The sequence below is a fragment of the Monodelphis domestica genome, chromosome 1 (assembly GCF_027887165.1).
Source record: "Monodelphis domestica isolate mMonDom1 chromosome 1, mMonDom1.pri, whole genome shotgun sequence".
Taxonomy (NCBI): domain Eukaryota; kingdom Metazoa; phylum Chordata; class Mammalia; order Didelphimorphia; family Didelphidae; genus Monodelphis; species Monodelphis domestica.
The window spans coordinates 251,464,621-251,487,719 of record NC_077227.1 but is presented as its reverse complement, the minus strand read 5'-3'; the positions used below and the strand labels follow the sequence as shown (position 1 = coordinate 251,487,719).

The following is a 23,099-nucleotide window of genomic DNA, read 5'->3' as shown; positions in this document are numbered from 1 at the left end:
AACCCTAATTGCCTAGTCCATACCATTCTTCTGCCTTGGATCCAATACTTAGTATTGCTTCTAAGACATAAGGTAAAGGTAAAAAATTTAATAAAAAAGGAAATTAATTCAGGCACCTCAGAAAAAAGCAAATCATGAAATATTGACATTTTTAACCTGTGCTCTATTGAGATTCATTTGACTCAAGAATAAGTTTTTCTTTTAAACTCAGAAGCCCTTAATGTTGATCTATTTTGCTTACTCAAATCACAAATACATCAAATTTTCCATCAAGCTCAATTTCCCTCCCTGTTTTTCTACCCGGAAGCATCACCTTTACCTCCTTATTTTTCTTGCTTTTGTATATTCTTTGGCCAGGTCTCTGGGTCCTGCCTCCATTTGAGTAGTTAAGTTTCTTGCCTTCCAGGTGTTCGGAAAGGAAGATGTTACCTCAGGACATTCAGACTCTCTAGACTAGCTAGATCCTCACATTCCTATTTGAGACTTATAGTTTTGTCTTAAGGTTAGACTCTCCATAGTTGGCAAAAGGTGTGTCAAGGTAAAGAGCTTGTGCCTGAGTACTTCCTGGGCTGGTATACAGAGATAACGACCTGTCCATATTTGGAGCTAGCTGTGTGGATCATCGAGGTAATGGACGGCACTCACCATTTGAATCGGAGACTCCTTTGCTCATCTCAGGCTAGATTTTGCATCCTGTGCACCTCAAACACGAGTTGGCTGATGTATCCTCAAGAACAAATCTCTGGATTTGGAAATTCTTTGTTTTCTAGAATACCCACATTCAATTGATCTACCCCCACTGCCTCCCTCAACACACACATGCACACACATACACATTTTCCCCTGGAGTATCTCTGACAGCAGGAGCTTTACCTCTTAGCTCTTATAGCGTGTACCTGCTCAGGTTTCCTGCAGCATACTTCTGACACTATCCTATCTTTTTGCCTCTGTGAACATAGGGGATGACTCCAGACTGTTTCCAAGGTCTTGCCCAGGGTAGGATAGAAACAGCTGTCATGGAGACCTGGAGAAAATTGTTTTTGTACATTCTTCATATTGCCAAATAATTCTTCTGATTAAAGAGCTCCTGGCTCTGCTGCAGTGCTGTCTGCACTGCACAGGGAAAATTTGATAATACTAATTAATAAACAGTCACTTATTAATAACAGTGGAAACATCATCAGGCAGATGACAGAAAGCCAAATAAAACTCCAACCGACCAGAGACAGTAGCAGCAGGGCTTGCACAGGATGGAGGTGTTTGCTTGCCAATGCCAGTGGAACAGAGAAGGGAAGAGAGTGAGGCCGAACTGTCTCTTTCCAGCATACTTTCTTGTGGTATCAGGCAAACTACTTAAGCTCACTTTTATTTTTAGGCTTTTGTTGGCAAGAAACACATATCCTTACTCCTTACCTTGCGTAACAGAAAACAAGATCCTGGGAGTAGCTCATCATTTACATGTAGGGACATTCTTATTCTCACTCAATGGTGGATGGAACCATTCCTTGTCCCAAACCCAAAGCATCAATCTGGCAGAATAAAAATGGGAAGCAGAATCTGGCTAGTTTTCCAGCTGAGTCAAATGAAATGATGCAGACACACAGCAACAGGGAACAGAGTTAGGTTAATAAGTGTGCATTTTAAACAAGCATGAATACATCCTGCCTTCCACAGGAGCATCTCAGAGGACTTACAGGCATTAATGGGTTACAAGTGTGATGGTCCCTAGTTTGCTAATGAAGAAAATAGAGGCTCACAGAGAGGCTGCTGATTTAGTTAAGGTCATATAGAAGAGTTAGTATTAGAACTGAGAACTAGAAAAAAATCATGACTCTGTGAGTCCTTTTTTCCTTCCAGAGTATTCTCTTTCATAACCAGGTGTTAATAGTCACATGGTTGTGATTATTTGGGTAAATCCCTGATGACTATTGTAATAACAATTCTATTATTTCTTTGAGAGATCCTTTGGTCTCTTTGATATAATATTTTCTTTTTCTTTTACCTATTAACTCTCTCTCTCTCTCTCTCTCTCTCTCTCTCTCTCTCTCTCTCTCTCTCTCTCTCTCTCTCTCTCTCTCTCTCCCCTTTCCTTTCTCCTTTCTTCCTTTTTTTCTTTTCTCTCTTTTTCTGATTTCCTCAACCTTTCCACTATTGCTTTTTTATTGCTAACATTGACCCACCCCACCCCACCCCTCAGGTGCTACAGAAAACCTGCTGGTTAACATTGTTCATACCCTTTAAACCATACAGCCTATAAACAGGTAGGTTGCATAGGCTCTAGGAAACAATGGGTAATGATAGGAAGGAGATGCCAGGTAAAACACATGATACATACAAGTTATAAGATACAGGTAAGGTGGGCATAGGAAAGCAAGGTCTGTCTATGTGTTGCTAATGCAAGTGAGGGCTTATTTTTTTTAAATCACCTTTAAAAATCTAAGGGTTAGGCAAATGTCCCAGGGTCACAGAGCTATGAAGTATTTGAAGCCAGATTTGAACCTAGAACCTCATATTTCCAGGCTTGAATATCTCTCCACTGGGCCATCTAGCCTCCCCCTGAGTTCTTATTTTATAGAAGGAACAAATGTTGAGGACAGGACTTGTTTTGTTTTCTTTGCATCTTTGTATTTCCAGGTCCTAGTACATAGTAAGTAATTAATAAGTGCTTACGAATTGACTAATTGGTCAGTGATTTAATGTGAGTAGGGGGTTCAAAGTTTCATCTAGTGAGTTACATGAATTGTATTAAGTCTTGTGAGGAATACTGAAATATAGAAACAAATTCTTTGCTTTTAAGCCTAGTTAGAAAGATATAATTATGCATCTATATACTCCCCAAATTAATAATGTAATGCAAATAACAAAGGGGAGTTTATTTTAGTCAAATGGTCACTGCCTTGACATGGAATCAGAAATAAATAGTTCAATCCTAGCTGTGCTATCTATTAGCTCAGTTATAGGTGAATACATTCACCTCAAAATCTTAGTTTTTCCATCCTTAAGATAATGGTAATAATTTGCACTATTTACCTTACTCACTGTCTTTTAGTGGAGTAAATGAAAAAAAAAAGAATGGAGAATGCTTAGAATTATCAGTTTTGATTATTACTGCTCTTCCTTGAGAGAGATGGTGTATGGATAGAAGAAAATCAAGGGACAGGAAACAGTTGTGGTATAGTGGATAAAGTATAAGATTGTGTGGCAAGGACCTTGGACTGAATTGCTTTTCTTCCTTTTTGTGCCTGTGTAATTTTTTTTAAGTTATTTAATCCCTTGAAGACTCAAGCTTCTCCATTTATAAAATGATGCTCATGGTAGGGAGGAGGTTAGACTAGTTAAGGAATTTTAAACCTTTTTGGGTGACATGTTCCCCTTTTGCTGTCTTGTAAAACTTATGGACCTTTTTTTAGAATAATGTTTTAAAATAATAAATGGATGTACAATTATGAAGGAAGTCTATTGCAGTGTATTGAAAAATAAATTTCAAAATATTAAAAAAAATAAGCACATAGATCTCTAGCTTAAAAATGCCACTAGATAACAAAGTTTTCTTACCCATACATACACATTTAGTTCTAATTCCATATTCCTCATGATAGCTAATATGATCCTTATCCCTTTTATCATAATTTCATGACTATGCCATCCCCAGAACATGTCAAACTGTCTTTCTAGAGAAAGAAAGAAAAGGGGCAGAAATGCAAGAATAACTGGCAGGGGTTGTCTTCTGATGGTAAACAACAAGCAGAACTTTACTTTTGCACATTTTGCGATTCCACTCTTCATATTTTATTAAGGTTTGAGTTAGGGGAAAGTTTTCACTAGAGTTCAGAAATTTTAGTTTGCTGAACAGGAGGTTTGGTAGTGGAGAGCATCTCTGATAGAATTCAGGGACTGAATTTGATTAGGAAGCATCTTAACTTGTGCTGCTGTCCAGGGTCCTGAAATGAGGCACACCCTATAGAGGGCTGTCACTGAAGGGAGTGGGGTGGGCGGGGCATGGAATGAGAAGATGGCTGGAATTTAATGCAAGCAAAACCTTTCACCTTCCATGTGAAATAAAACGCACATGGGTCAAAATCAAGTCTCCTGTGGCTCTTGGCTCAGTATAAATGAGGGCTTTTTCTCTTTTTTGGTTTTAGTTAGTAGCCTTCCTCTCAGGGTAGAGGGAGAACAGGTCTCCAAAGCACCTGCTTCTTAGTCATATGTGGCTGGAGGATGTCCCCGATTACATCTTCTCAGCTGTTTGCAAAACAGCCAGGGGAGGAGGTGAAGCCCTGAGCCACGCAACCAGGCTGTCTCTTTAAATGCTGGGGTCTGTGTGGAAGAGGGAGGGACTGGCTCTGGAGTGCGTGAAATTCCTGGGCTCCTCCGACAGTCTCAGGCAGAGAGCTCAGCCCTTCACATCTCTTCTTGCATGCAACTCACTGAGAGGGAGAGGCAAGCAAGACCTCCCCTCTCCGCCGGCATCTCAAGCCACCAAGGACCTGCTTTCGCACCTCCAACACTCCCCCTCCCTTTTCCCCCCACCACTCCCTCCCAGAGAGAGCAAAAGAGAGAGAGAAAGAGAAAGAGATTGAGAGAGAGAAAGGGAGAGATACACTGATTGGAATCTTAACCTTCTCCAAGAAGAAACATACTCAGCTAACTCAGTTGATTAAACATCAAACAGACAGACAGACAGACAGACAGACCCCAAAGGCTCTGCTCAACTGGAAAGGTAAGACTTCGGAGGGAAAGGGTAAAGTACCAGAAGGACAAGAAACAACCCTGAGATTCTAAGTGTGTCTTGGGAAGAGGTTGTGCCTGAAATGATAGAAGTTTTCAGTTGGGAGCTGCCAACCTAGATTTTAAAAATATTTTTGGATCCTGGATCACTGAGCTTGGGCAGATCGTGGAGATGGTTTCACATTGCCACTCTTTCCCTCAGTTCCTGCTGGAAGTTGAATCTTCTCCTACAAACAGCTGAGAAAATCTGGAAAAAAAATTTTCAGGTTTTTTTTTCTTCTCCCTGCTTCTACTCTCTTCCCCACATTTCTCCCCACTCTGCTTAGATTCTGAGTTTTCAGGGGAAAGACAACTATCACTTCATTTGGGGCTGGGACTTTTTTGCTGCTCTGTGTGTACTTTAAAAATTTCCTCCCTTCTTCTGGGAAAGGATCTGATTAGAATGAAGGGAGAGGGGTTAGGAATCGACTAGGAGTTTAGCCTAAATAATTATAGGCTCCTTGAGAGCTAAGATGTGTCTTTAGAGCTGGGGTGTGTTATTTGAGCATGGGGTTTTAGGCTGGACTCCTTGCAGTCTTGCTCTGAAGGTGGGCAGACTTGGGGAAGGTGAAAAGGGAGGGGTGTGGAGTCTGTGTGCGAGGGAGTGTGCATGAGCAAGCCTCTTTGGATCCGTTACAGGGGAAATCTTCTTTCTCTGCCTTCCATTTGTTTATATTAATGATTTAGTAGCAGGCTTGCCTGAAAACTTCCACTGTATGAGCGCTGTGGGTTTTTGAGCTCTCAGTGACCTTAAAGGATGGTTCGATGCATTGTTTTTTCAAGACTCATTGTGCTAATCCAGAGTTTGGGTTTCTTCTTTCTCTCTCTCTCTAACATCAAAACTTAACTGCTTTAGAATCATCACTAAGATAATAATGATAAGAAAAATCTCCCCCCCTCCTCAGGACAGTGATGTAATACCTACCTACGGGTACTGACTGTGGTGCTTTGCAGGTGACTTCTCCTGTGATTACTTAAGAAACATTTTTTAAAAATTCCTTCTACCTCCAATACTCTCTCTTCTTGATTTTATCAAAATATTTAAAAAAATAATTGGACAAATGGAATTTCCGCTCTCCTTCATTGAAGAGTTAGAATAGGGAATGATCTTTTACCTTTCTTTATTGTCATTGCTATTTTATTTTTAATTACTATTCTTAAATAAAAAGGTCAGAGATCAGTAGGTTTGAGAGAACCCTAGGGAGAGGAAGGCATCACTTCAGCACAAGAAAGAGAAGTGTTTGGAGCCAAACACCTTCCTTCTCTATTTCTTCCCTATGCTATTCTCAGTTTGGGGAAAATAGTGTTTCTTTTTCAATCAGAGACATTCTAATCTTCTTCATTCTTTCCCTTCCCAAAGTCATCCCTTCTGATCAGTGGATAACCCTGCTCAGGAGAGAGAGAGAGAGAGAGAGAGAGAGAGAGAGAGACGCGACTGTGTCACAGAACCTTGATGACAGCGTAGTTTAGGGGCCAGGGGTATTGTTCACCTTTGTGGTGGTTGTTTGGTATAAATTTGAACTCCCCGGTGATGCTGGTGACAGTTACCAAGATGGTAGATTTGGGGAGACCATTTAGGTTAGGGGGAAGGAATTCAAGAGAATTAGCCCTTTGTGAATTGGTTTGTTGGCGAGAGACTGCCATCGCTGATCTAGGGCTTCTGCATCGCCACTCAAGTTAAGATGGTCTGTTTGGTAATGATAGGCAAGTTTACCTAAGGGCTATTGGGTTTGCAATGTTGGAAGAGAAACAAGAGAAGGCTGCTTTAAAAAAAAAATCTTAATCTGTCTTAAGTTATAGATGGTCAAATGGTATTTCTATCAGTCACCAGTTAGGTTGAGATATTCCTATTGTCTGACTATTTGGGCGGGGGTGGGGTGGGGAGTAATATTCTTTGCCCATTTCTTGCATTCTGGGGTTCATTCTGCAAGACAACTCCCTTTTGGAAGAGGGAGAGACTGGGCAATGGAAGTTCACTGTTAAAGTAAGCAACAGGGCTGGGTTGAAAAAAAATTTAAACCAACTGGACTATGCGAATACCCTTCCTCCTTTTTATTTTCTGGAGCTTTCAGGCATCTTCCAGTGAAAATTAAAAAAAAAAATTTCTTCAAGAGGAAACCAGAAATAAAAATGGATACTAGGTTACCAAAGACAACTATTCCTTTTGAATTCTTAGTTATCCCCAATATCGGTGGTTGTATAGCTGGGGCCTGACTTTATATAAAAAATAAATGCTGCGTTTCCATTGAGCATGTTGATTATTTTCTGTCTATATAAGGGGAAAAGATGTACAGAGATGAATTAGCGGTTGCGATTTTGAGATCGGCTATCCTGATTGGGGGGGGGGTAGGAGTTTTTGTGATGCTGTGTGCCTTGTAGGATTTTTTATTTCTCTTTGATTATGGGGGAAATGGGGATAGTGGGGACAAGGTGGATGAAGAGACTTTAGAGAGTTGGGGTGGAGAGGACACAGAGGTGATGCGAGGAAGTCGCTGATTCGTATAATGCGTGCTCTACCTTCTTTCGCTCTTAAAAAAATAATCCATTATCTCTAAAAACACATTATTCTTCAAATTGGCCTTTTAACAAAAAAAGGAAAGGGAAAAGGGGGAGGGGTTAATTTAGTGAGGGGGGTTGGGTCTGCCTGTAATTAGCCCCACTGCTGCAAAACTGAGATACAGAAATCCATCTGCACCAGTATGGGGGGGGGGGGTGAGGCAGGGGAGAGATGGAGGATGGATTGTCAATCTTGGATGAACAGTGAAGCGGTGTTGGCATTTGGATATTGTATATGTTCATGCCCTGGTGTGTATGCATTTTTTTTCATCCCACCACCAATCCCCCCCAACTCTTCTCTATGTTTCCTTTCCATCTCTACACACCCCTTCCACCCCCAACCTCCCCAACCCCTCCAGGCTTCTTGTCTCTCGATGAGCGAATTCTGTTTCGTCCTGATGGCTCTGCGGTTCTTTTTTTCATTTTTTTTCGCAACACAACAGTGGTACAATGGCCTTTGCTACATGCCACACGGATGCAGCCTCCTGATAGGAGGGTAAAGTCACCACACATGTATGTTCACACACACATACACATGCAGAACCAATAGAGAGCTTCATTTATTTTGTTTCCTTCTACCTTTTTGTCTCACCACCATTACCTTGACTGTGTTTCTTTTCCCTCCATTAACAAATGGGAGATGCAGCAAATATCATAGGCACGTCCGCTCCACCAACCTCCTTCTCCTACTCGCCATTATCCTTCCTGAATGCTGGCTGTGTCGCACTTCATGGGATTAGTGTATCTGAGGGTATTTGGAAAGGGGTGGTAGGGGGCTTCAATGAGAAGGGAATGAGAATGGGGGAGGCAGATGATTTTAATGACTTTTTTTTTTGGACCAAATGAGTGCCTGATGATAATGATCCAATTTAACCATCCGTGAAATCTATGTTTTCGACACATTGGAAGGAAGGTTACACCAGGGGAGTACAGGCAGGGCTGGGTTACCTCTGGGGAGCGTGATGCTTACACACTGGAGAGACTTTCATGCATGCGGGTATGAACATACACATATGATGATGGCACAAAGCTCTAATCGGTGGGTTGTCGTGTGCTAGAGGGCATTGCAGAATGGACCAGAGAGAATATGTGGTTGGTTGGGAACATGAAGCAATGTCTTTGTCATAGCCATGTTACATGAATATCAGTATGTATAGCCTTTAAAAATTCTGGATTTTATTTTGTATATGTATATCTTGCATCTTGGTTGGTATCTGGGGTTATGTTTAACATATTTTTGTGTTTATTTCATCAAAGTCTTTATGTGCCGACATTTGTACAGAATGGGGTTTTCAACATTTTATATGTTGTTCCAACCTGGAGCCTGCATGTCTTTTGTATGGGGGGAGAGAGAGAGAGTGTATGTGTGTGTGTGTGTGTGTGTGTGTGTGTGTGTGTGTGTGTGTGTGTGAGTGAGTGTGAGCTTTGGGCATGTGTCCGTGAATGATGATTCTGGAAAGAGTTGGTTGTTTGCACCATGAAAAAGAGACTACCTTACTTCAATAGGATATATGGTGGGGGTGGGGGGTTAGAAGGCAAAGGAAGAGGAGAGAGTGAGAGGGAGCAAATGAGTGCTTTTTCAGGCAGATGCAGAGGAAGAAAAACCCCTCAACAGTCTCCAGTGGGAAGTCTAGTGTGTGATTCCCACGTCCACCAAGTGAGTCCGTGGGTGGATGTGATCATGGATGACTGGTGGGCGGACACAGATTTAAGCGGGTGGAGGGGATGAAGTGGGTGAAATAGAGGGTTTTCCCAGATACCTAGTAAGAGCCTTTAGCAGGGAGCAGAAGCCTCTGTGACACTCACACCGCTTCTATCTTTTCTTCGGGCATTGGTTCTGTTTTTTGGTATCATCATCACTCTCCTCTAAGGCTGCATTCTGGACCTCTTTGAATCGCCCTCTATTATGAAAAGCATAGTCTCTCCAATCAGCCCATTCCTGATGCTCTCCTGGGCCACTATCAGTTTAATTACTGGACGCCATTTTTCCTTCTTTTTCAGGTGAATGTGTTTTTCCCTCCCCCCACCCTCAACCATGAGTAAAGTGTATCTCGCTCCTCTTTTAAATAAAAAAAAAAATAAAAGAATATGTCTTGATTAATGCATCCAGGTTCATCCCTCCCCCCCCCCCCCCCTTCTTATATCTGACCTTGAAGAGTCAGGGAGAAATACTCTTGTGCCATCGCTGGAGTGCTAAGGACAAATCAGGGAGCAGGATGCTTGGAGAGAGAATTTGCCATACTTCTAAGTCTCTTCTCGCTTTCTCCTCTTCCACCTTTGCTCTAGCCTGTTCCCAACTCCCTCCTGCTTGGTCTCTACTGGGTTGAGTATAGTGGGTGTCGCTGTTCTCTTTCTGTGATATTCAGGGAAATGAGAGTACTTTTAATCCATTCCCATCTTTTCCCCCATCTAACTCTGGTCCTCAGCTTTTCAGAGGAGTTGCAGTGGATATGTAGCTGGTGGAAAGGCTACCATTAAAATATATATATATATATATATATATATATATATATATATATATATATATATACATACATACACTTACTTGTGTCTATCTGCATACACAAATGATTGCATAAGCTGTCCCCCACCCCACCCCAATATCCCACTAAATTAGACACACCTGCTCAATAAAGAGCTGTTGAGCTGCAGCTCTGACACTTGAGGGCCAGAGATGGCCGTGATGCAGATGAAATTAATGCAGTGCTTTTCTATTAGAGCAACAGGCAACAATGGGGTTGGGGAGAGCTGGGGCCACTTGTGAGGCTAGGCAAGCCTTATTTCATTCCAGCCATCTAAGAAGCAGATACTCCCCTTCCTCTATCTTGTGGTATATTACTTGGGAAAGTGTGCCTTGTTCCTCATTTCCCTAGTGTTATGAATAATGCTGGAGGTGTGGAAGGAAGTGACTACTGTTACCTGAGTTAACAGAGAAGTCCTTTATCATTTCTTGCCCTAGAGAGACTTTATTCTTTCGTTCCCAGCTGCTTAGAGCTTTCCATGTACCATATCATTCTCTTAACCTCTTTCAGGATATCTGCCCACTAACCATCAATATGCATGAATGCAGGGACTCACTTGGTGGTTCCCATGGTCAATCATAATGTTTTTCCTTCAACCTCATGTAGCACATTGGTTTGCTGCTCTTTAATGCCCTTACCTTGTTATATGTTACATGGTGTAACATAAATAGGTTAGAAACAAATATATATGTGTATGTATGTGTGTCTGCCTGTCTATATGAATATGTGTAGATAGATAGATAGTTCTTATAAGCTGGAACCACTATTAGTAAAGACTGTATCTGATCCAAACTTTGGGTTTCATGTATCACCTAACACAATGTTCTGCACACAATAGATGCTTAAAGAATGGTTTTTATTTGGGTTGTCAGTACATGGGCATAGCATAGAATATCATAGAATTGGAGAGTTGAAAAGAACCTCAGAGATGAGATCTAGACCAACTTCCAAAGTAAAACATTGATTCTACCTATCTTTTTTCTTTGAAGGAGATGTAATTTTATGACTATGTGTATTACTTTCACCAATAAAGATTGTCATCTATGAGTTGACATGACTTGAAAAATATCCATCAGCTTGGGACCAACCTTCTATGCTCATCTAAGTTGCTTTTAAGGTGACAGAAACAATCACTCTTCATGTTCTTTTGTAAGGTATTTCTAGCTTGTTAAGACTTATGGGAGCTTCTGCTTTGCTGGCATGGTCTTTGAAAAACCAAAATCCTCTCCATGTCATGATGAAGCATCAGAATAGTATGGCTAATTGATCTACCCAGGTCACACATTAAATTAAGGGCACGACTATAGACCACATGCCTATTTTCCTGAGTCTGAATTTGGCATTCATTTTACTACGTTATGCTGTTTATTGTTATCGCTCGGTTACTTGAGGAATGGAGGCCATAATGTCTATTCGATGCAACCAATATTCCATTTTTCTCCCTAGCTAAGAGGATATTTTTAGTATGTGGCTTTATGCTAACTGCCTGTGCTAGACTAGATTGAACCAGGAAGGAAAACTCCAGTTCAGTTAGGATGTGAACTTGTTACCAATGATCTCCAAATTTTGATAACGTTTTCTTAATCCTCATCACATTTTGACCTCTCTGTAGTATTTGATTCTGTGGATCACCTTTTCCTTCCACACACTTTCTTCTCTTTGGGTTCTTATGACATTGCTCTCTCCTATCTATAGATTTCATCTCATTTTCCTTTGCACAATCCATTTTCCACCATCTATATGTGGATGTCTCTCAGATATCTGTCCTGGACACTCCTCTTTCTATACACTATCTTGGCTTTAGCATCTGCTTTCATGAGTTGGACTATGACTTTTGTATGTGACTCTCAAACCTATGTCTCAAACTTTAGTCTTCTGAATTCTAGTTCCATATTGTCAACTGCTGGTTTAGAGTTATCTGGGAGCATATCTTGTAGGCATCTCAAACTCAATAGATTCAAAACTGAGTCATCATTTCTCCCCATCCAAATCTTCCATCTTCTTCTCTACTTTGTTTCTTTTATGAGTCCCACCATTCTTCTAGTTACCTATGTTCACTTAGTAGGAGTCATTCTCAAATTTCCCTCTCCCTTACCACTAATACCCCAATGAAGACTTGCTAAGTTTTCTTCCACAACAGCCTTTATCATTCCCCATCTTCTACTCACAGATCTAATCTTTAGTTCAGGCTTTTATTACCTCTTACTGAACTTGGGGTGTATAGAGTGTTCAGAGAGGACTAGCATCTCTGATGTGAAGGCTTACTAAGCCTTTTTCAGGACTGTTCATCCACCTTTAGTGTCTACCTGTCACTCAACTCACCTGTGGCTCCAAACTATAGATAGCAGATAGGCTAAAATGGGTGGAGGTTAACAGATCTTGAAATACCAAGGCCATCCATTGGATTCCAGGTCATTTTAAATTTTGTCTTTCCACTAGACTTTGATGACTCTGGAAGAGAGAAGTGAGGTTGATTACTTTGTGCAACTCCACTTCAATCTAATCCATGCTTGATTGTTCCTCTTCAAAAATGAAGGAAAGCAACAATCTGGACTATTGCAATAGCTTTCTAATTGTTCTTACAGCTTTAGCCTTTTCTCACTTTAATACATCCTCCACATAGCTTCTGTATTGATATTCTTGAAGTACAAGTTTGACCATGCTCCTTCCCCGCTTGACAAGCTCTTATGGCTCTCCATTGTCTCCTAGGATAAAATATAAATTCTCCTAGTTGATTTCTAAATCCTGTCAAATCTAGGTCTAGAAGGCCTTTCAAGGTTTTCTATTCATTAAGTTCCTTAATAGAATTTACTTTCCAACCAGTCAGGTTTACTGCAGTAGACTTTCCATCTCTAGATTTTACACTTTTGCCTAGGTTATGTTCCATATCTGGACTTTACTCCTTTCTCCCCTTCACCTCATAGAATCCTTTTCTCTTATCAAAACTCAGCTCCAGTGCACTTCTTAAAGTTTATTCATCTCTATTTTGTATTTCATTTTCTATGTTAATCTTGTTTTCCCCAAACTCTAAGCCCCTCAAAGGGCAGAAATCATTTTTATTTTTATCATTGTATTCCCAGGGTCTAGGATATTACCTGATACCTACTAGGTACTTAAATTTTTATGGAATGAATGGATGCTAGCACAGTGCCTTGTGAATATCTGTAGTTGGCTTTCAAATATGAGTGGAATTGATTTGACTTGATATAAATTCTAATCTTTAAAGCTTTGGACAAGATTATGGAATGTGGACATCATCTTCCTCTAACTTGAGGAAACTTTATGTATTTGTTCATAAATAAGAATGTTAGCCTAGTACTCAAATTCTCTAACCTCTCATAATTCTACTTACAAAAACACAGTAGACACAGGATCCCAATAGGGCCTCACTTTAGTGGACTGAATAACTAGTTACTCTTTGGATAGATACCAAGACATTGTAAGATGGTCAATTTCTCCTGGAGTTGGGTCAGTTCAGGCTGCCCATAACTTCAGAGTAGGGATGGGATACTCTCTGGATGGGTGCTGATTCTTTCATTCACAGATTTCCTAGGAACATTTCTGAAAGTTAGTATTTTTTTAGGTCTGGTGTCAGGACAGGGTGACAAATTAGCCAAAATGAATCCTTCTTTTAATTTTTTTTTGAATCTCATTCTAAGAATCAGCTTGGCTTTTGAAACCAGTGTGTGTATTAAGTGAAAAAAGAGCTTAGAGGGAACATTTTGAGGTACTCTTGGGATATCGTCTTCTCCATTTCCACCCTTGGATCTTATTCATTGTGAAGGGGAACTGGAGGCTATTTATTGGCCACTGAATATCAGCATATATGGATAATCCTTGTTTAGTGCAAATATTGGTAGGGAAGCTGTGGATCCCTATGGCCATTGAAGCCCCTGACTATATAAATTATCAGCATTTACTGTTCCTATGACTCAGTTAAGCTGCCTATGACCATTAAATTAAATGTAAAAGAACAAGATATTGTTAAACTTGAAATCAGAGGACCTGGTTTCAAATCCTAGCACTGCCATTTTATTCCTCATGTAACTTTTAGCAGATCACTTTCTTTGGAGTACAGTTTCTTCATTGTAAACTAAAGTGGTTGTTCTAGATAACTTTTGAGGTCACTTATCTTAATCTATGATACTATGAACTTCATACTGAGACTTGAATAAAGATCATGGGGGTGTGGAATATGGGAATATTAGGGTGCTTATCATTCTAGAAGACTCATAAGCAAGGAAGTAGTGATATTTTGATGTGTGCATAGGAGCAATTATTTCTTATTTCAATATGGCATGGGGCAGAAGTGAAGAGTAAGGAAACCTGATTCCTGTGCAAGGAGATCAGAGAAACAAAATGGCATGGGCTCACTAAATCTAACACCACAAGTTTGACAAGCCTTCACAGCAGAGGTTCTAGTCTTCCCTGTATACCCTATATGCCCTTTTAAGGGCTGTGTTAGTCCTTTTGTGTCCACCTGCCACTCAGCACTCACTTGTGGTTCCAGGAAGCTTTATCATCTTATCTAGCCACACCCTGGTAAACCATCTCAGCAGGTAGGCTAAACCAGGTTGAAAGTAACCAACAGGCCTCAGACTTGTCTGTGAGTTGGGCAGGAGTCTATCCCAGGCATGTGAAGATTTCTCCTGATGGGAGGGGTTGATGAGAATAATTTTTTGCAATGCCCATGAGGGTGATGGAAGCAGGTACTATGGAGTACTTAGAGCTTGCTTAGACATCAAAGAAGCCAAGGTCATCTTTTCCATCTTGGGCCATCCCCAGTCATTTTGACTTTTTCTTGCCACTGGACTTTGATATCTCTGGAAGAGAAATGGAGGCTGACAACTTTTTGCAACTCTGCCTCACTTAAATCCAATTCATGTGCAAGTCAAAAGTCATCACCGTTGATGTCATTTTGGTCCTCTTCAAGTAAACTTGAAGGACAACAACCACAATACTCTCCTTACTCATTTCCAGGTGGTGACCTAATCTGTTTCCTCATTCTCCTAGTTTTCATCCTCTTCTTTATGCCCTTGATTGAATGTGAGATGGCTCATTTTATAGTCCAGCCTGCTGATTTCATTCCTGGACCATATACCATTACTATTTCATTTTGGAGGAGCTAATTAAATGGGGAGAGAAGTGGGTGCTTTCCTAGGCAAGGTATCAGTTTCCCATGGTGTCATTGGTCCTCTTGGTCCTCTTCAAAGTACCCAATGTGGGAGTCTTGGTGACATAGGTTTGGGAACAGAGGACTTGGATCTTTTCATATTTGACTTTAGTTATTGCAATGTCTTTCCATTCCATGCAATTAGAAACAGGTGTAGTGTTTTGTGTAATGAGTGATAGTGAAAGAAAGGAGGATTCTCTGCCTGTACCCTTTTCAATCTTCTTATCTTGTGGTACATGGAACATTTGACTAGGGATTTACTCCCTTTTCCTCATGAAAAATCAGACATGGTATTAGGGCACCTAGAAGATTCTAATGGAAAAGGAAATGCACATAAGGGAATATTTAGCTGTCTAAAAGGATCAGAGAGTTGAAGGAGAACCCCAAAGATCAACTTATTCAGCTCTCTGCCTCTGAGATTAACTGAGTCACCTCACATGGATGAACCCAGTTGATGAAGTTCTCTGGAGGAGAACCTATGCCCTATTCTTTGCAACACATTGGAATATATGTTGAATAAGTTGAATAGTTGGATCCCAGAAGCTGAATAATTGAATAAGTTGAGTAGTTGAATCTTATAAGTTGAATCCCAAAAGGATTTGTCATGCTTTTTATTTTATGAGGAGAGATGTGACATGGGATATGTGTATACATGCCTGTGGTGAATGGAGGATATGAGCTGAAGACTATTTAAAATTGCCTTTATAGGCAGCAGAGGGAACTGATGCCTATAAGTTCCTGAGATAGTAAAGAGATAAAAGGAGGAAAAATTCTTTCTTGGAGATATGGGAGTGTCAGAGTAAATTGGAAAAGAGGAACTCTGGTAGAGGGGATGCTGTCTGTTTGTCCCTCCCCTAAACCCAAGCTGAGATGTATTAGCTTCATTGCATCCACATTGAAGTGTGTTTATTTTTCCAATAATGTGTTAATTAAACATCGATTTCTGGGTGGGGGAAAGGGAATTGAATTGCCAGAGCTAAATGGAGTGAGGCAGATGGGGAGCTAGTGAGAGGGGTGCCCAGGGGCCTAGTGTCAGCATCTTCTGAAGTGGCCCTGGGGAGTAAGTGAAGGAGAGGAGAGGAGGGGCTGCTGGATTCCCCTGTTCCAAATTTTAGATTGCCAACTTCATATAGAACTTAAGGAAGAATGTCTCCTTCCTAGAAAACTGGGAATGGAGAGAGCTCTTTCCCGAGTTTTGGAAGAGAAGAACAGAACAGCTACTCCCTTCTTCCCTCTTCCACTTTATGTCCCTCAACATCTTCTGTTCAAAGAACTCAGAGGGCAGAATCCATTGGGACAATGGGGTAAGGCATTTGTAGAGGGACTACAAAGAAAGAGATGTAGTAGGAGTAGCAGATTGGTGTAGTAAAGTCCTTGAGGATCACAAAGGGCTTAGTTTGAATATTGGCTCTTCCATGTGTTGACTGTATGACCTTGGGCAAGCAATTTTCCCATTTCTAATCCTCAGAATTTTCATTTGTAAAATGTAATGGTTGAAGTAGATGCTCTGTGGTCTCCTTTCTAGTTCTAAATCTTTGATGTTATGAAAGGAATAAGACCCTATCTGACAAAAATCTACTTACAATGTGGGTAGGAAATAGCCACAAAGTCAGTTTTCATTTTTAATTATTTTGAATAACTTTAGTATATGAGATAGGCTTTGTTGTCAGGCCCATAGTGCTTGAAGTCCTTTTCCTCATCACAAAACTGGTCAGATGAATTCCACCTGTCTTTTTAAACCCCAACATGTCTTATTCCTCTTCTGGAAAAAAGTAGGAAGTTCCAATGAAATTCATTGTCTACCTGTTCCTTTACTTTTATGATCAAATGGTCTTAACTGGGAGGAATTGTAAAAGATGGCTACTTTTTAGTAAATGGATCAACTTTTTATTATAATGGAAAGTTTTTATTTTTTTTTTACTTTTATTGATTTTTTTTCATGAATCTTTTACCTCTGTGTCTTGAGGTAAGTGGAATGTTTCTTCATTAGGGCTCATGAGTCATGATATATCATGGCATTGATCACAGTTCTTATGTCTTTCAAAATGTTTTATTTTTAATATGTTATTAATGAGGGCACCTAGGTGGCCCAGTGGACTGAGAGCCAGGCCTAGAGAGGGGAGGTCCTGGGTTCAAATATGGCCTCAGACACTTCCTAACTGTGTTTTTCTGGTCCAGTCACTTAATTTTTATTGCCTAACCCTTACTGCTCTTCTGCCTTGGAACCAAAACACAGTACTGATTCTTAGATGGAAGGTTAAGGTTTGGGAAAAAAATTTTATTTGCTTAACTTGTTCTATTTCCATTCACTTCAATCTGTATCAATTCATATAAATCTTCCTAGTTTTCTGAGACTATTTCCTTATGCATTGCTAATGCCTCAATAATATTCCATTATATTCATATATTATAATTTGTTTAGGCATTTTCCAATTGATCCAAGAGTAGTCTAAGATGTTTCTAATGATAGACTGGATATGTGGTCTTAGTATACACTAGATTAGTTGGTGTGTGTGTGTGTGTGTGTGTGTGTGTGTGTGTGTGTGTGTGTGTGTGTATAAAATTTCATCAGCATGGGGAACTCCTAATTTAAGAACTTACTCTGCTAAAGCAAATGATTTAGTAGAGAAATTCTAAGGAGATTGAGACACACCTGAATTCAAGTGATGTACATATACATATGCCGCTAATAAGTGTTGGAGACACATTTGAACCCAGATCTTCCAGTGTCAAATACACATTCTAACCAAAATATCCAACTTCTCTTCATTTTCCTCTTCCTTTCCCTCCCCCTCTTCTTCCTCTTCCTTCCTATTCCTCCCCAACTTCTCCCACTCACATCCTCCTCCTCCCTCTATTCTTCCTCCTTCTCATCTTTCTCCTCCCTCATTTCTCTCTTCTTTACTCCTCCCCAGGCCCTCTCTTTCTTCTTTTCCCAATTCCCTCTTTCCTTTCTCCTCTTTTTCCTGTCTGTCCCATCCTCCTTCTCTTCTTCCTTCAATATTACCACTATCACTACTATTATTACTATACAGAAGGCATGCATGATTCTTTTCCTTCACATGAAAAGTAGATACTACCAATGTGAGAATCCATGTGGAAGCACAGAAATAATATCACTGATTCTTTTAAAAGTAAAACCTTTAAATATATTTTTATTGACACATTTTGTTTTTATATACCCTTCATTTCCCTCTGCATTTCCCCCCTCCTACCTCTCCCACATAGCTTTTTCTTATAACAATGATTTCTTTAAAAAGGGAAGAAGAAAAATCAGCAAAACCAATTCACACATTGAAAAAGTCTGTTGTTATATCTATGTTCCACAATTCTGGATCCCTTCCTTGATAACCTTTTTATGTCTTGTTTGTGGCTTGTGTTGGTCAATATAATCTCACAACATTCTATTTCAATTTCAACCTGTGCACATGACCACTATGCACTTTGGGGGAATGATTATCACTTCTATTGATTCCTGATCCCTTGTTCAGAGAAGCATGCTCCCCCTTCCTTGCTGTGAATCTGGCCTCCAGGGGGCATGTAGTCTTTCCTCTGCCTGCAATCCTTCAGGACTAGGTTGTGAGTGGAGAACTCTGCAGTGCCTTGGGGTTGCTGATTGCTAGTCACTGGGGTTCACCTTCACTGAAGAACTTCAGTGGGGGCTGTTTGGGTTCAGGTGGGGTCTGAGTGGCCTCTTGTCTGGGGTGTTATCTAGGAGAATTCTTTCCAAATCATAGATGGGGCTAAATGACCTCTGAGGTCTTTTCCAGCTTGGTTATTTTTTTCATTTCTTCATCAGACATGGATAAGCTTGAAGCCTTGTGTTTGGGCAAACTTAAAGGGGGCTGCAGGTGAACCTTTTCTCCATGTACCTGTTACACCATAAGGACAGATAATCCCTTTAATAGCTCAGGCAATTAAGAATCAGTGAGCCAGGTCAAGCTATGTGGCTTGGTGGTTTTAGGACCAGACCTAGAGATGGGATATCTAGGTTCAAATCTGGTCTCAGACATTTCCTAGCTGTGTGACCCTGGGTAAATCACTTAACCTCCATTGGGTATGCCCTACTGCTTTTATGCCTTGGAACCAATACAGAGTATTGTTTCTAAGATAGAAGGTAAGAGTTTAAAAAAATAATCATGTGAGTCCTGGTTATGTCACTTAAGCTTCTTTATTTTCAATTTTCCTCATTCGTGAATTAGGAATATCATTTCAGAAAAAGATAGGCACACTGACATGATGTGATATAGAGTGAAATGATCAAAATGAGAAGAATACTTTGTATAATAACAACTTTGTAAAAACAAACAACTTTGAAAGACTTAAGATCAATTCAATACCCAATCATAATTCTAGAAGACCAATTATAAAGGATGTTACCTACTTTTTGACAGAAAGGAGATGGACTCAAGATGCAAAATGAGAAATAAATTTTTGTACATAGTCAGTGGGTGAATTTGTCTTACTTGGCTCTACATATCTACTTTAAGGGTTTTGTTTCCATTTTTTCCAAATTGGAAGGAAGTGGGAGAGAAAAAAATATAAAAAATACTTATTAATTGAAAAAAGATAGAAATAGTAGTGTTGGTAGCATTGAACTGAAAGCATTGTTGAAAGGATCAAATGAAATAAATATTGATAGAACCGTAATGCTCTGTTCCAGAAGTCTTCAGCATTAATGGCTTAACATTGTACTAAGACTTTTGTGACATCCTCTCTTTGTGTACCCCATGAAAAAGAATCTTTTACATAGTCCTACTTGTAGGTGAGGGTTATTTTTTTTTTAATTTGGAGAAATCTAGAATTGGTACATGGATGATAATGTTTTGGGCAATGTCTTTCTGTTTCAGGAAATCTCTATTGGGGAGCACTATGTGAATGGGAGATTCCAGTAGTAGCTGCTTCATTTTCCCCCAGGAACCCCACCTAACAGATTTCCAAATGATCTTCAATCCCTTCTACCTTCCATCCTCTTCTTTGCTAATTGCTCAGAGGCACAGGCCAACCAGATATTCAGCTCATTTTTTATTTTTAAACCCTTACCATTATTCAGTATCAGTTCCAGGGTAGAACAATGGTAAGAGCTAGACAACAGGGGCTAAGTGACTTGCCCAGGGTCACACAGCAAGGAAAGGTCTAAAGCTAGCTTCGAACCCAACTACTCCTGATTCCAGGCCTGGCACTCTGTTCACTGAGCCACCTAGCTGCCCCTTCCAATATTTTATGTTTTCATCTTGCATATTCATTTTTAAGCCTCTACAAGCTTCCTTCTTGTTATTAATTTAGGTCACCATGTGTTTTCACAGAATGACTTCTTTTGGGCAGTGTGTTTCAGTGTCCTAAACTGCAAGTGGAGGTCTCATTTAGGGGACATGGAGTTGTCTAGGGGCTTAGTTTGAATAAAATGTTTTTGGTCTAGAGACTTGGTTGGTGGGAGCAGACACACTGGAAGAAAGAGATGGTTTCATGGATCTTCAGTAAAATATTAAATTCAGGTCTTTCAGTTGGCTCAGTGGATAGAGGATCAGACCTCAAGCTGAGAGGTCCTGAGTTCAAATTTAGCCTTAAACACTTCCTAGCTGTATGATCCTAGGAAATTGCCATTCACTTAACCCTAATTGCTTAGCTCTAACTACTCTTCTGCCTTGGAACTGCTGCTTAATTAAGAGTTAAAAAAAATTACATTCTCTTAAAATATTGCCTCCACTCTGACAGTTGACTTTTTTTTTTGATAGCTCCTTCTCCTGTATTGATATGTCTTCTTGTTTATGTTTGATGATATGTTGGACAGTATAGGAAAGAGCTGCATATAAAAGATAAGACAGCTATTTCTTCCTGTTTGCCACTAGCTCTTGTGGTTTCCTTGTCTGCCATTTGGGAAGTGGTGGCTTTGTTCAATAGCAGCCAACGCTGATTCTAATGAGACTTAGAGATTGAAGCAGTGGCTTGGTTTTTGAGATTCCTGAAATCAGGAAAGAATGAGGAGGAAAAGCCAAGTGGGAAGTGAGCATGGGTCAGACCTGAATCAGTTAGTTAAATCACCATTAATATCCTACTATATGCCAGGTACTGTGTCAAGGGCTGGGGGCTTAAAGGGAGGCGAACCCAATTTAATTAAAGAGAATGCAAGAGATGAGACTGTTATTGAGGATGGGGTTGGTCAGCTCACAGTCACTTTTGCCAATGAATTTACAGATTTAGAATTGGGTCATAATGATGATAAGGGGGAAATTTTGGCAGCTGATAAAGCCTTAGGTTTTAGAATGGAAGAAGTTTGACCAGATACTCATCAGGTTTAGTGACAACAAGCTGGATTCTCTATGAAAGAATGTCACATAAGATCTATGGAGAATCTTTATGTTTCATTTCTTATGGGATGTAGGCATCTGGTAGAACGAAGGATTGGAGAGTTGATTTTTTCACTCAGTGTGAAAATACCCTTCGTGGATATTCAGCATAGGTGCAAGGGCTTCTGGGCTTTGGCTTCATCATCTGTAAAATGAAGACAAAATGATTACTGATATGACCTATCTTATCAAATCTCAGCTGGAACATCTTACCCCTGTATGCTACCCATGAGTTTTGTTGACTGTAGCTTGTCTCAATTATTCCAGAAATTCTCTTTCCATTCCTAAAATGCTTTGATAGTTGCTGCCATTCAGTTTAGGGACTGAAATATTTAGCTCGAGAATGAATACAGTGGGTTTGTGGTGTAGTGGTAAACATTAAAATTGGAGTCAGGGGCTCAGGTTTGGCTGTTACTTTGGCTGCTTTTTACCTTTGTGATTTTGGGAGCAAAAACTCTCTGAGCTGGTATTTCTGTGGCTAAAAAAATGGATTTAAATGATATTTGGTTCTATGCCTTATGAGATTGTTGAGAAAAGTTGAAAAAACATCAAGCAAGATATTTGTTTTGTTTTTAGGCACCATCAAATTTTTTTTAAATTAGCAAGCATTTAAAAATAATTTCATCCTCTATACCCTCCATTGAACAAATTTCTAAACAGAAAAGGAAAACCAAAGCCCTTAATTCATAACTGCATAGTCCAACAACACAAATTTCTATGTTAGGCACATTTGAAAATATATCTTTCTACATTAAAAAAACCTTTTATTTTTTTATTAGGAGATAATATTTTAAAGAGGTTTGTAACTATAAAATAATATGTATCATTTTTTAGGACCTGGAGAGGGAACTGAACCTGTGATTTTGTTTATGTAGGACTGATAGGAAACCTTCCCTACCAAGTCAGATGGTTACCATTTCTCTAATTTGGAGAGTTGTTTCAGTCACCAAGTCATTATCTGACTTGTCTAGAGTCTCAGAGCCATTATGTGTTAACCCAGAAAGACCTTCCCAATTTGATGTATTCTCTATCTATTATTTTATACTATCTCTCACATGTTGTTTGGGTATATAAGGTATAATAATAAACAGTATATATAATATAATAATAAATAGTAATTAAGGTGTTATAAAAGGACTTTGAAGCCTCTTTTTAAAAGTTGCTTTTTAAAAGTCACTAAAAGTGACTTTTTTTTTTTAAAGTGGCTCACTGGATTGAGACCCAAGCCCAGAGATAGGAGGTCCTCGGTTCAAATTTGACCTCAGATACTTTCTAGTTATATGACTCTGGGAAAATCACTTAACTTCTAATGCCTAGCCCTTACAACTCTTCTGCCTTAGGACCAATACACAGTATTGATTCCAAGACAGAAAGTAAGGGTTATTTTTTTAAAATGGCATCTCTGCCAAAGGCCTAGATTATGGATTTGATCCTTGGGTGTACTGTTTTTGGGAGTCTGGACTTAAGATTTCTTGAATGTAGGGAACTTCCAATGTGGAAATGCCCTCCACTGAAACATATTGGCAATTTATCTTTAGTTCATCACCTTAAAGAGTCACTGAGACTTCTTGTAATATTTTTCAGATGCTAGGACTTGTTGAGTCTCTGGGACTCCAAGGATGGCTCTGTTGTTTTTTGCTTAATTTAATTAACATTTTGATGAGTATGAATTTTTGTCATCATTGCTAGTGTTATTTTTTATTATTGTTTTATTCTTTGACACAGATTATGTTC

General features: G+C 39.7%; 1 protein-coding gene across 13 annotated transcripts in view; it reads left to right on the top strand.

The window, feature by feature from the left end:
• The first annotated feature begins 4,198 nt into the window (after nucleotides 1-4,198).
• Nucleotides 4,199-23,099, top strand: part of NRXN3 (neurexin 3) — a 2,159,162-nt gene continuing 2,140,261 nt past the window's right edge. For 3 of the 13 annotated variants that reach the window (XM_056820726.1, XM_016428731.2, XM_056820758.1), the window contains exon 1: nucleotides 4,217-4,720. The gene's annotated coding sequence lies outside the window, so the exon portion shown is untranslated. Of the gene's footprint in view, nucleotides 4,721-23,099 lie in introns of all 13 variants that reach the window. The other 10 variants (XM_056820701.1, XM_007472716.2, XM_056820730.1 and 7 more) reach the window with 9 other exon arrangements.